The sequence below is a fragment of the Tachypleus tridentatus genome, chromosome 4 (assembly GCF_004210375.1).
Source record: "Tachypleus tridentatus isolate NWPU-2018 chromosome 4, ASM421037v1, whole genome shotgun sequence".
NCBI classification, from domain to species: Eukaryota; Metazoa; Arthropoda; class Merostomata; order Xiphosura; family Limulidae; genus Tachypleus; species Tachypleus tridentatus.
The window spans coordinates 23525291-23540915 of record NC_134828.1 but is presented as its reverse complement, the minus strand read 5'-3'; the positions used below and the strand labels follow the sequence as shown (position 1 = coordinate 23540915).

The window sequence follows — 15625 nt, the reverse complement described above, 5'->3', positions numbered from 1 at the left end:
AGATACGGGTCACAGAAATGTTTTCTAATGTGATTAATATGAACCGAAATGTTTTTTAAGACTCTTCGTTGGTTTAGCCTCCAGGTTCACAAACCTCATCTCTGATATCAACTTAATACGTAACTATTTTGTATATTTACTTTTTCCCCTTGAATACAATAACGTTACTATGGATACGAGACATCTGCTCAGTTTCAAAAGTAACAAAACAACAGCAGCCGTAACACTGTTAAAGTCACGTGGGCCTGTTCGTACGTGCTGGTGGCAAAGAAGTCTTTCATATTCTGATTTATCCTTAAGATTTGATTACAGTTAAGGCTTTACGAAGAAAAATCTTCAGTATCAAGTTACGTAATTTTATGGTTTCGGTTTCTCTCAAAGACTTTATTTCAATACTTGTTTACAAAAGGAAATTAATTTGTTGATCAAAGACTCTTCCAATAGAGCTTGGCTTTGTCTTTCTTATTTGTATAGAGCTTGGCTTTGTCTTTCTTATTTGTAGCTTATTCTGCGTCGTTTACGTATTACAGATGTCATAAAAAACCTCTGTGTGCGTGTGTCACTTAATATTATTTCATTATATTTTTACCTTTGTCAGAAATCGATATAGAATGTTATAATGACTATTATTAGAAATCTTCCTTAGCTTTCACAGAGACTGATACGGAAGATTATTATATTATTTTGGCATTTCTATAGCTTTATCAGACTGATATGGAGGGTCATGATATTATACGAACAATTATTTATCTTAATTAAATATTGATATTGAGGGCTATGATATTATTTGAACACTTATTTATCTGTATCAAAGATCAGGATTAAGTGTTATCGAGATAAGAAACGTCCGAACGTATTCCATCTATATTTACACGTATTGAAATTGTCATTAACATAGATTATGAGAAGTTACATTTAACGTAAGTGTTGTGTGATGTTGGTAAACATACAGATATATACTGTGATTAGATCTCCATCACATAAACCGGTATTTCTTATTTGTTCAACAGCTTTCTTCTAAATAACAAGTTCCCGCGCTTTTTGGAAATCTTGGAAAGCTATATTGTATTTTTTTCTAACATATAATCGCTTGACAAGTCTCTCTTTCTGTGGCAACTGTTTAAAACGATTGAGATCCACACTGTCTATACAACAAGGAACTGTCAACGGTTAAAAATGGATGAAATCTACACTATCTTTACAACACAAACATGTGTTACTTCTTGACAAGTAACACAAACCTTTTTCCCACTGTTCCAGCTGTTTACTAACACAAGTTATGTAACACGAAGTACCAAACTCTGTGTTTAAGAGCAACGCCTACTGTAGAATTCTTTTATTCTTGATGTATGAGTGAGAATTCGGACTTTTAAATGTTTCAGTTTTCACATGTCCACACGAAATATCCTTATTGTAATTAATACAAGTTGACAAGAAACCTTTTGTTAGATGTAAATAACAAAAGAATTGGATTATTTAGAATATTGATTCCTCATAAGTACCTTTAAATCAATCTTTGTACATAACTAGTGTAAGTAATCTCTAACGGTTAGAAGAACCACGCACATTGTACGTAACTAGTGTAAGTAATTTCTAACGGTTAGAAAAATCACGCACGCTGCACATAACTAGTGTAAGTAAACTCTTACGGTTAGAAGAACCACGCACATAGTATGTAACTAGTGTAAGTAAACTCTAAAGGTTAGAAAAACCACGTACATTGTACATAACTAGTGTAAGTAAACTCTAACGGTTCGAAGAACCACGCACATTGTACGTAACTAATGTAAGTAATCTCTAACGGTTAGAAGAACCACGCACATTATACATAACTTTTCCATCGTAAAACATTTTAAGCTTCCAATAGAAAGAGCACCTGTGTAACCAGGTTTACATCATCTATGAGTAATCTGTTCAAATAGATAACTTTTATTTATTTCTTCACCTTGAACCGTTTTTATACAAAAAGTAATACATGTCAACGTGATAGAAATTACATTAAAATACATAGAAATTACATTAAAATACAGAGAAATAACATTAAAATACAGAGAAATTACATTAAAATACACAGGAATTTTCCAACCTTACAGAAATATTTAAAGATTTATATATCTAAAAACGGCTCGTTTGGGTTGAGAAAGTTTTTTATGCAGAGGAGCAAACAACGTTACGACCTTCTTCTGTCATCGTCAGGTTCACAAAGAAAGAAAGAGGTAACTGACCAATAGCTGACCACATGTTTGAAGGGAGTTGTGTAACTGAGTGTAGGACTCTAGAGGGCGTGCTTAGATGTTTGATTATATTTATTAATATAGGTATAAAGGTGTTCCTTTGTATTGGTTTATTTTGGGCTTGAGTTGTTGTATAAGTAAGGCTTGTTTAATTTTGTGTTTGTTTCTTTATTTAGTATTTGGGTGTTTTCTATGGTTATGTTGTGTTTATTTGACTTGCAGTGTTCGAAAACTTGTGAAGGTGACTTTTTGTGTTCTTTGAATCTGGTTTCCCTTTTTCTACTTGTATCTCCAATATAGAAGTCGTAGCAGTTAGCACATTGTATTTTATAAATAATGTTGGTTTGGTGTTTGTCAGTGTAGTTTTTACATAGTATAGACCTCAGTTTTGTGCCTGGTTTTTGAATGAATTTGGTATTAATTGGAATGCCATATTTTGTTGCTAATTTTTGCCAAATGTTGGTTATTTTTCTGGTGATGTCGGGAATATATGGTATGCAGCAGTATATGGTTTCGTGATTTTTAAATCGTGGGATATATTTACTTTTGTTAGTTGATTTTGCTTTTTGTCTAGATGTGTGCGTAAAATGTTTTCTATGGTTTGTGGAGGAAACTTATTGATGTTGATGAAGTATTGTTTTATTTTGTCTAATCCATCTTTAATTTTATCTGGTGAGCATAGTTTTATGGCTGTGTTTATTTGGTTTTTTAGTATGTTGAGTTTTTGTTTTATTTCATGTGCTGAGTCCCAAGAAATGTATAGTCCAGTGTGGGTGATTTAAAGTTTGTGAAAGCTACACGAGAGCTAACTACGCTAGCCGTCCCTAATTTAGCAGAGTAAGGCAAGAGAGAAGGCAGCTGGTCATCACCACCCACAGCAAACTCCTGAGCTACTCTTTAACCCACGAATAGTGGCGTTTATTGTTATATTACACTTCCCTCACAGATGAAAGGTCGAGCATGTGACAGGGATTCGAACCCGCGACCCTCAGATTACGAGTCGAGTGCCTTAACCTCCTGGCCATGCCGGGCCATTTATATTAGCCGAAGACGTGGAAGTACCTTGGTATTTTCCTTCCTTTAGGCCTTAAACTCAAGAGATATTCCTTGTGTGACCTCCAAATAGAAAAATAAATAAACACGCACATACCTATACATGTTTTTTGAGATGTACGTGACTTTAGTCATATCTTGATATATTCCTACGAATCGAGCACCCTAACCACTTGGCCATGGCGGTCATATTTATTGAGATATTTACGTCTTCCCTGTAACACTTGTTGTATATTCTGAAATGTTTTACGTTTTGCTTTGCTACATTGAATGCATCGTTTCAGAACAAACATGGCCGCGTTAAGATATCCGTTTTTGTTTTGTTTGTTTTTATAACTGATATATACAAACGTATATTAACTGTTTTCACCACCCACCCCCTTTCATTCGGTGGGACTCGTAATCTGAGGTTCGCATCCCGGTCGCGCCAAACATGCTCGCCCTTTCACCCGTGGGGGCGTTATAATGTGACGGTCAATCCCACTAGTCGTTGGTAAAAGAGTAGCCCAAGAGTTGGCGGTGGGTGGTGATGACTAGCTGCCTTCCCTCTAGTCTTACACTGCTAAATTAGGGAGGGCTAGCGCAGATAGCTCTCGAGTAGCTTTGTGCGAAATTCCAAAACAAACAAACAAACAATCATTCGGTGCGACCCCTGCAGCACTAATGGTCATCAGATTTAAATTCTATCATATATTAATTATAAAAACCCAACGCCCAGACATAAACGTTCATAATAAACTAGATATCTCCTGACTACGAGCATGAAGATTTTTTATTTGCAATCCATTACTTGAATAAATGTGCTTAAAATTTATAGACGATTGGTATGCTGTAAAAGTGACAATCAAATCTCACTAATCAATCAGACAAGAGTTGGCGGTTTATATCTTTGCAATATCATTTCAACTCCAAATCATAAATGGTTATGCACACATAGTCATTTTACGACTTGGGGCAAAGTTCTTGAACAAACAAACAAAAATGAAATCATTTGAAAGATGCTACTGTCCGTACTCACTCACTTTTGGCACAAAAATGTTTTGCCAATTAATAACTCTAATAGTGCATAGATGGAGCCACACTCACGTAGCCTTTATGTCCAAGTGAAAAAATACTCACGTAGAACAAAAATTTAATTCTCAATTTTTATATCAGTCAAACCTAAACACTTTTATGGTGCGGAAGAACAAATAAACAAAAGCGTTAAATGGTTTAACTTCATCGCATACTTAAATATTTGCAAATATAATTTTAATTTTTTTGTTGTTGAAGCTTTTTTATTCGTTTGTTGTAAGCGCAAAGCTAAAAAATATGTTATTTGTGCTCTGCCCACCATAGGTATCGAAACGTTGTGTCTACAATATAACCCTATTAATAGATGTAACTTGAAGATCCATAAGAACAACCTATAGTACTGTACCTTTTACATTTGTTATTAAAATGACCAAACCAGTGTCTTTACAAGTTTGACACCAAACAAACACCTGTTAGAAAATGAAAAATAATAATCAATCCATTGCGCTTTATACGTAACCGTTATATCCACACATATATCTGTAAATAACATTACATACAAACATTTAAAATTGATAATATGTTAAAATTAATCGAACATTTTCTTTATAATTATAATTTTTAAAACTTCTGTTCAAACAACCAAAATTATTTAACTAATACAGTATATGACTTAATAATTATTATATGCTTATTAATATCACATAAGAAGAGAAACGGTTTGGTAATGTTATTCTGAATGTGGAATTCTAATAGAATATCATTCTATAATAAACCATAGACAGTCTTGAATCCAGTTTTTTGCTGACTTTAGTTCACCATTTTGTTCAGCCCGCACGTATCTTGAAACTACCATGATTTCAGTCTGTTAATGAAATTACGTATCATTGAATCTTTAATTAGTTTAATTTGTTGAATATGTTGGATTTTATGTCTCGCATCAATAACTGTATATGATAATTTCGCCTAAGGTAATAATAAAAGTGCACACCTTAATCACTTTAGAATCTGTTAAGGCACTCGACTCGTAATCCGATGGTCGTGGGTTGGAGTCCCCGTCACACAAAACATGCTCGCCCTTTCAGCCGTGGGGGCGTTATAAAATTATGGTCAGTCCCACTATTCGTTGATAAAAGAGTAGTCCAAGAGTTGGCGGTGGGCGATGATGACTAGCTGCCTTCCCTCTAGTCTTACACTGCTAAATTAGGGACGGCTAGCGCAGATAGCCCTCGAGTAGCTTTGCGCGAAATTCAAAACAAAACAAACAAACGCTTTAGAATTACCTTTCTAATACGCATATAAACACCAGCTATCAAACAATGCATATGGCCTTCCTATAAATACTTGAATATAATTTGAAAATTAGATTTACTCTAAAAGTCCATTTGTAACATAACTAAAATATATGCGCCATTTATTACCTATCATACAGTATCTCCACTGTATCTTTACATCTCTGCCAGACTTCAAGGTGTTATTTTCTATATGTGTTTTTAAGGTAATTTAGGATAGTGTTCGTTCAAAACCAGATTTTCTCTACTGTGCAACGTTTTGTTCACTGGTTTATTACTGGTAGTTTTAAGTTAGACATATATCCTTGTTTGTTATTAAATATATTTCCACAGCTGCTAGTTGATCCATCAGAATTAACAATTTGTTTAAAATGTGTTGTTATATCAGTCACGAGCTGTTCCAAACAGTTTTCTTTCTTATTATTCAGTATACGTGTAAGTCAGATTTATCTAGTATTTTCCTGTTCATTTGTTTGCTTGTCTACAATATTTTGTAGTGATGTAACATCAGTTATCAACCGTGAAATATAACTAAACTAACGCTTAGTTTCATCCAGAAAATAAAAAGTGAATAAATGTGGCACATTAAGAAGTGTATTAATAAAACAATGTTCGTGTTTTCTCCTTACGTCGTAAAACCTTTTCAAAACAGAACAATAAAATATTCCGATCTATTTCTTTAAAAGAACATTAAGGAAATTAAAATGGTGAAACCTACAGATTAACAAGCAGAGAGAGAGAACTTCAGCCGAATGAATTAATGAGCGAAAGAATACAACATAAAAAGCATAGTTGGAACTAATCCTATTATAGAGAATTTTTACTTGGTTTCTATACCTGTTATTATAAACATAACTCCTCAACTTCGTCCTAATAAGTTTATACAGTTTCCAGTTTCATTTCAGTTGATGGTTTGTTTTTCACTAGATCGCGGTGAGAGAAAGAAAGAGAATAACAGAAGATTTAATCTTAGATTTAGGTGACTGAAATATTTAATCTTAGATTTGAGTGACTAATTTATTGAATCTTAGATTTGAGTGACTGATTTATTGAATCTTAGATTTGGGTGACTGATTTATTGAATCTTAGATTTGAGTGACTGATTTATTGAATCTTAGATTTGGGTGACTGATTTATTTAATCTTGGATTTGAGTGACTGATTTATTGAATTTTAGATTTGAGTGACTGATTTATTGAATCTTAGATTTGAGTGACTGATTTATTTAATCTTAGGTTTGGGTGACTGATTTATTTAATCTTAGTTTTGGGTGACTGATTTATTTAATCTTAGGTTTGGGTGACTGATTTATTTAATCTTAGGTTTGGGTGACTGATTTATTTAATCTTAGATTTGGGTGACTGATTTATTTAATATTAGGTTTGGGTGACTGATTTATTTAATATTAGATTTGGGTGAGTGATTTATCAAAGTTATTAAAATAATAAATCGATTAAGTGGCTTGACCGCTGGCAACACTGCGCATGTTCAAAAATAAAAGACCGAAGAGAAAGTAAAAAGAGATAATAACTAAACAGGATTGAAATAATAAGTTAAACAGACAGAAACAAATCAAATATTAGAAACTACTAGGCTGGAGAACAAAAATTAATCAGGCTGACCCCTAAAATAACAGGATTAATAACAATGTTGCTCTTTTGTTAATGGGTTCTTTTAAATTTTCTAGTGAAAATAATTTAGAGTTCAGACACTGAAACGATAACATGGTAAGTTATTTGTTCCTTAACGCTTTTACAAGTTTGAACACTTATAACTTACAGGCCACGTCTACAAATGACTCTAACTGCGCAACACTAACTTAAAAATAACTGTACTTGTACCACTTCACAGATGAAACGAAAACACACTGGCTGGTTCATGCTACCAGTGAGAAACAATTTTACTATATTGTTAATTGTCTTTCATTCCGACATCAAATTGTTTAGAACTCGCTAGATGTTCCAGACGTTTCGATCTGGCTATCATTACTGTGACCGCAGATCTTTCTGAAAAGCGGACAACTTGCACCATAACAAATATAGCGCCTAACAATAATAACGAAACGTTGTATAAACAAGAACGAACTGCGCTGTTACTCAACAACCTGACTTTTATTTTCAGTAAAAAAAAACAAATTAAATGAAAAAAAACTGCGTAACGGTGTACTGGACATCCATCCTATAAATCATTATTTGTTTATTTTATCATGATTATTCTGTCGGTTCGAGTGTGGCCTAGTTGTTGGCGTTACGAACTACGAATCTGAAGGTCTATGCTTCGAGATCCGTTACCGAAAAAAACGTGCGCTCCACTCTTTAGGGTTGTAAGCGCATTATAAGGGTAACAGTTAAGTCCCACTATTTGGCCGGATAAAAATAGCTCAATAGTTTACAGTTGATGGAATTGACTATATACCTTCCCTATAAGACCCAGCATGGCCAGACCCGTAATCAGAGGGTCGCGGGTTCGATTCCCCCTCACACCAGACATGCTTGCCCTTTTAGCCGTGGTGGCGTTATAACAATACGATCAATCCTACTATTCGTTGGCGATGGGTGGTGATGACTACCTGCCTTCCCTCTAGTCTTACACTGCTAAATTAGGGATGGCTAGTGCAGATAGTGTTCGTGTAGCTTCAAAATTATGGGGAGCTAACGCATATATCCCTTAGGTTTTTCTGGCTTGGAGGTCAGAGCGTTCATCCCGCAACCTAAGGGTCGCGAGTTTCAATCCTGCGTGTCATGAAAGGTTGCCTACTGGGCCAGACTCCTGAATTGAAAAAAAAATTCTTGACCAATCCTAAAGCACACAGCCCTTGAATAGCTGTGCGCGAAACTCAACAAACAAACAGTTAATGACGTTTTACTTTAAACACCATAAGATGTTTGGTCTATATGAAAACTATAATGTTTTTGTCCTCTTGAGAAACACAAAAGTGAGGACTAGTAGGATAAATAACTAGACAACACTCATAATTATATTTCAAATATCTATGTTATACTAGCTATTAATATTAATATTCCAACCACACAATGTTTGTCACTCCCTTGCTGAAGACGAGTTTCCCTCAATCCAGGGCTCTTCAAGCCGGGCTGGATACAACACACACAGCACTGATAAGAACAGTATCTGTTTGTTTGTTTTGAATTAAGCACAAAGTTACACAATGGGCTATCTGTGCTCTGTCCACCACGGGTATCGAAACCCGGTTTTTAGTGTGTAAGTCCGCAGACATACCACTGTGCCACTGGGAGGGGCGGGGCATAACAGTATCTATATAAACCATTTGATACAAAAACAATTGTCTTACGACAAGTAACTTTTTCATATATAAATACGATATGTGTGTTTGTGTGTACCCTAACTCCCTTGAACCTGTTGGGCCAATCTCAACCAAAACTATTTTGTAAACACTATGAACTTAACCCTATTTCTATTTTGTAAATCCTGTTGCTTAATTACTACTAGTTTATTGAGTCAATCTCAAACAGTCTTGGCAGGTTGATGCTTTAAACAATGTTAAATATTCTAAACGGATTCAAGGTCAAAGTGTAAAAGTTGCTGGACTGTTTCTCAAACAACCATGCTTTTTTTATGGTCAGTGAGATGCAGGATATTCAAGAATGGGACGACCTCAACATCTTTATTTGTTGGTAGAGGCTCAACTAAAACACAAAGAACCGAACGTATCTTTAAAAAGAACGTTTAATATTTATCACAAAAGCAAAATTCATTGCAACACTGAGTTAATTACGACAAATAAAAATATGGAACATTATACGTATAGTACTAAAATTTATGACTTGTTAAAAACCGACTAGTGTTTTAAAATCTTATATTAAGAATACAACGTTAGATGGCGCCACATAACACGGATCATAAGTTTTTATCGCTATTTTTTCTTTCTAGTCTCATTAGAAAAGTAAAATATATTTCATTAATAGCTGTTTGAAAATATCGTAAAAGTTCTTATTTCGTCAAAGTAAGACATACAATTGAGGGAGATCATAGAACTAGTAAGAAGGAAAAATGAATGTTTAGAAACTGAATAATAAGACATTAGAAGTTCAGAAAACTACTACTGATATCCTTTAAACACATAAAAATTGAAATTGAAATTTAAAGAAACAAATCCTAGAAGGACTTCATATTCATACTAGAGATATTTAAAGCAACAAGTTCCTAGAAAAACTTCATATTTACACTACAGATATTGAAAGGAACAAGTCCCTAGAAGGACTTCATATTCACACTAGAGATATTTAAAGGAACAAGTCCCTAGAAAAACTTCATATTCACACTAAAGATATTTAAAGGAACAAATCCTAGAAGGACTTCATATTCACACTAGAGATATTAAAAGGAACAAGTCCCTAGAAGGAGTTCATATTCACACTAGAGATATTGAAAGGAACAAGTCCCTAGAAGGACTTCATATTTACACTAGAGATATTGAAAGGAACAAGTCCCTAGAAAAACTTTATATTCACACTAGAGATATTTAAAGGAACAAATCCTAGAAGGACTTCATATTCACACTAGAGATATTAAAAGGAACAAGTCCCTAGAAGGACTTCATATTCACACTAGAGATATTGAAAGGAACAAGTTCCTAGAAGGACTTCATATTCACACTAGAGATATTTAAAGGAACAAATCCTAGAAGGACTTCATATTCACACTAGAGATATTTAAAGGAACAAATCCTAGAAGGACTTCATATTCACACTAGAGATATTTAAAGCAACAAGTTCCTAGAAGGACTTCATATTCACACTAGAGATATTTAAAGGAACAAATCCTAGAAGGACTTCATATTCACACTAGAGATATTTAAAGCAACAAGTTCCTAGAAGGACTTCATATTCACACTAGAGATATTTAAAGGAACAAATCATAGAAGGACTTCATATTCACACTAGAGATATTTAAAGCAACAAGTTCCTAGAAGGACTTCATATTCACACTAGAGATATTTAAAGGAACAAATCCTAGAAGGACTTCATATTCACACTAGAGATATTTAAAGCAACAAGTTCCTAGAAGGACTTCATATTCACACTAGAGATATTTAAAGGAACAAATCATAGAAGGACTTCATATTCACACTAGAGATATTTAAAGGAACAAATCATATAAGGACTTCATATTCACACTAGAGACATTTAAAGGAACAGATCCTAGAAGGACTTTATATTCACACTAGAGATATTTAAGGAACAATACATTGAATGGAACTACGGTAAAGCTTCAGAATACAGAAATAAGCCCCGAAGGTGAATTTGAAGTTTTAAGAACCTGTGAAAACAAGTTAAAAGGTCAAACCAGAAATGATTTTCATAAACCTCAGTAGAAACTTAACGACGTTAGTTCTGAGTTGAGCTTAACTTTGGAAACGCGTAAAGAAACCACTGGACACACTTAAACGAACAATAAAGGTTTTTGCTTTTGGTTTGAATTTCGCGTAAAGTTACACGAAGGCTACGTGCACTAGCCGTCCCTAATTTTGCAGTGTAAGACTAGAGAGAAGACAGCTAATCATCACCACCCACCGTCACCTCTTGGGCTACTCTTTTACCAACGAATAGTGGAATTAACCGTCACATCATAACGTACCCACAGCTGAAAGGGCGAACATGTTTGGTGTAACGGGAGTTCGAACCTGCAATCTTCAGATTAGGAGTCGAGTGCATCAACCACCTGGCCACGCCGGGCCAAAGGAACACTTAATAGAATTAATCCTTTAATCAAATGTAGGGCTTTAGAAAATAGCTGGAAACACCGGTGGAAAACAAGAACCAAAACCGGAATTGCTTGTAGGAATAACTTATATAGTCGTGTCCGAGCTTGAATCTCGGATCAGCCAGAAGACGTTTGTAAAAACCAAAAACAAACCAAAATTTTAACCTGATGAAGGATTTGAGAAAAATACAAGGCTTAAAAGAAGAACAAAGAAGGATTGATTGAACCTCGCTACACTTTACGAAGGATGCTGACTGAATGTTATATTTAATAGACAGTTTACCTGTTGAACAACTTTGGCTGAATGATGTATTTAATATACAATGTAACCGTTGAACGACCATCACTAAAAGAACGACTTTAGTTTGGGAAAATGATCTTTGTTTCGTCAAGAATTGAAATGTGATATGTTTGTTTCCACAAACCTTTCCACAAATTAGCATCGCCTGTTTGTTCATATTCCTATAAGAACAACACATACTAGAATAAGTGCGTGCAGGATTATTTATTTATACATCAAAAATATATATATAATTGTTGAAGTTTATTAGATATGAATGGTTAGGTCCTAGACCCGTATCCTGTATTCTGTAGTGGACCTCCGGTTATTGATAAGCATGGTGTTGTGGCGTTCTTGTGTCATTAACATGTCAAACTCTTCGTGCATTGGAAATATTTATATTTTGGGCATTTCGACGACCTAATCTGTGATACCATAAATGCTGACAGCACGAGATATTCTTAGATTAAGACACAAAGTTTCGCTGACGTACAAAGTTAGACAGAACTATGACAGATCTTTTTGTCAACGTTAAGTTAATATACCAGTACTGTGAGATAATAAAATACATCAAATGTAAAATAATCTACAGGGTGGCCCGTAAGTCCCTACCCATCCATATGTTATGTAAAATTCAATAATACTAATGTTGAGTTGAAGGCAGCTGTTACCGCGGCATTTGGAACAATAACCCTGCTTTGTTGAGGAAAATGTCTCACAGAAGATGGCGTCGCATAATATTATGCAGCGAGAATGAGGGACAGCACACAGATACACAAGATATATGGATGGGTAGGGACTTACGGGCCACCCTGTACAGCGTGTTCTTATAAATTCACAAAGAAAGTTTTACACAGATAATGATAATTGAGGGACACTCTGGTTTTATGTAAAGATGTACAGAACATCCTGGTGATAATTGATTCTCTTATTTATTTTTATTGTTGTTATTAAAACTTTTGTCACGTGGGGCGTCTTCTGAATCTCTTTGTTGCCTGTTAGCTAAATGTCACACTGACGTTAGCTTTGTGCAGGTTATCGATCACAGCCACTGGGCACACGTGGTCAAAGTACACGTGAACACGTGCGTTGTTAAGTGTGTAGCTCACAGCGGCAGAAAGAAATCAGAACACAAAATAACGTGCTTCTCGCGTGGGTACACACGTTACAGATGCTTTATCACTATAGTTACAGACATGTTATTACTGTAGTTACAAACGTGTTACTACTTTAATTATAAACATGTTATAACGGTAGTCACTAACACTTTATCACTATAGTTACAGACATGTTACTACTATAGTTACATATTAATTCCTCAATTACAGAAACTTTATATGTATAGTTACATACACGTTAATATTGACATTACTATAGTCCTAAGCCTGGTAATACGACAGTTACAGTAACATTAATATCACAGTCATACGGTTATTATTACGACAGTTACAGACAAGTTCATGCCACAGTTGCAGAAGTGACGTGTTATTACAATAGCTGCAGACGTGTTGTTGCCATGGTTACATACGTGTTATCGCTAAATTAACAAAATTGGGCAGAATTTATACGGTGATAGACAGATGTCCTAAAGTCGTTTATATTGTTTAAAGCATGAAAATGAAACTACTGCTTCGTAGAGATATAAATTTATTAAAACTTAAAAACGGCAGAATATTAATTTACAAACAAAGAATTAATTTTACAAATAAACGAACATAAAAACGTAATCTATTCTATGTAAAAAAAAAAAAAACAACCTGATGCGGAGTCGCATGTTTTAAGGGTGATCGTTTCTCTGACATGAAAACAAACTTTGTATATAACCTCCTTGTTTAACGTCACCGATAAATTATGTTTATACGTGTATATGTAACGAAAGGTAATGATTTATTGTCTATTCGCAATTTTCGTCTTGAGGTAGTAATGCACAATTTCGTCCAGCCAGGATGATACAGCCAGCCAGCAACACTTGGTAATACGTAGATTTACGCAACACTTGGATGACACTCGCTTTAAGACAAACAGAAAGTAGCTGTTGGGAAGATTGCGGCTTACATCAGACCAGGATAGCGCTCTGTTTAACACAAGTTAGTTTTCGAAATATATATGCAAAAACGGCTCGTTTGGGTTGAGAAAATATTTTACGTAGAAGAGCGAACAACGTTTCGACCTTCTTCGGTCATCATCAGGTTCACAAAGAAAGAAAGAGGTAACTGACCGGAAGCTGACCACATGTTTGGAAGGGGTTGTGTAACTGAGTGTCGGAATGTAGAGGGCGGTGTTAGATGTTTGAATATATAATTTTATTTTATTATATTAATATAGGTATAAAGGCGTTCCTTTGTATTGGTTTATTTTTGGTTTAAGTTGTTGTATAAGTAAGGCTTCTTTAATTTTGCGTACTTCTACGTAAATTATATTTTTCTACGCAAACGAGCCGTTTTTACATATATATATTTCTCTACAAGTGGGTTTTCTCGACATCACTGAAGTTAGTTTTCGGTCAGTTCATCTAACAAGGGGGCGTGGGCTTATGGTCAGTTTACTAACAAATGTTAGTATTGATGTTTATGGTCAACGAATGTAGCACCCGTAGAGATGTTTGTGACAAGTTTACTGAAACATGCAACACCAATATCGATGTTTATGGTCAGTTAGCTAACGATGTGAAAGTAGATATTTCACGACTGCACGTTCCTGGTCATTAAATAAAATCCAAATTATGATTTTGCGTGAGTTATAAGCGTAATCTATCTGTTTAGCGTCGCCAGTCGTTTTTCTTAAAATTATGCATGACGTAATTATTTCTATGCGATTTGCTTACTGACTGGGAAGTGATCAATTCTATAACCACGTGGGTGACGTAGAATCAGTTTCACAAGCTAAGAGTAATTATACATAGTTATTTACAAAAAACAAAAGTTCGAAGGACAGACGAACATTGAAAAACAACAACTATATTTGGTAAAAACAAACCAGAATACGCTGATAAAACTGTGTATTTATTATCATAGAGCAATAATGTTATTCATAAAGAAAAGGTAACCAATACTCACAAGCAAAGTCACGTGAAAAAAAACTCGTATTTACAGTTCCTATACTTGCAATGTTTCTAACTTGGGACCACGTGTCATATTACCCGCCAGAACATGTTATGTAACTGTCTCATACATATTTCTACACGAATATATTTTAGACTACGTGATCAAGTCCTCGAGTTCCACGCACTATTCGTACATATATGCACTATGATATTGGTTACACGCTCGTGCGTTTGGCACTTTTTTTTTTTTTATTCTGTGCGTTTATGGTTAGAGAGGGCTACGCACTAGAATAGCTAAAAACTATGTAATTTTTTGTTTGTTTTATAAGTTAAGTATTTCGGCATTGTAATATTTGAAAGTTAATAAAGTGTATAACATTTCGTGGTAGCTGTTACATTAAATTGATTGTCTAAGCATTGTTCGACTTGACAGTAAGAAAGTTATGCAATGTTCTGTGAGTTGTTTGGACAGTTTTTTATTAAGTTATTTACACTGAAGTTGTTTATAGGGATGCAACTTTGTTACTAATAACAGGGTCCCTAACAGCCCCCCGCTAGTACAGCGGTATGTCTCCGGATTTATAACGCTAAAATCAGGGGTTCGATTCCCCTCGGTGGGCTCAGCAGATAGCCCGATGTGGCTTTGCTATAAGAAAACACACACGAGTCACGTGTTAAAACGTTAACACAAATTATCATCAGTACTGCATACAATTAATTCCACTAATTACTGTTAGGGTTAACGTAAGAAATGTGCGATTTATTTTTTGTATATTCTTTGCACTCAGTGTTGTAACAGCGAAAAATATAAGATGGGCCATAGTGATGTAACGTGTGGACCAAACCGGATGGTAGTGAACTGCGTGTGTGTAAACAAATTATTGATCTGAGGACGAAACATTAAACCAAAAGCATCTTATCAAATTACCAGTTTCTTACTATTTATGTATTTCTTGAACGAAAATTCT

General features: G+C 34.7%; 1 protein-coding gene across 1 annotated transcript in view; it reads right to left on the bottom strand.

Annotated features, from left to right (window-relative positions):
- LOC143248679 (uncharacterized) overlaps nt 1-14770 on the bottom strand; it is a 46109-nt gene extending 31339 nt beyond the window's left edge. The window contains exon 1 of the mRNA XM_076497287.1: nt 14671-14770. The gene's annotated coding sequence lies outside the window, so the exon portion shown is untranslated. The remainder of the gene's footprint in view (nt 1-14670) is intronic.
- Between the last annotated feature and the right edge of the window lie 855 nt (nt 14771-15625).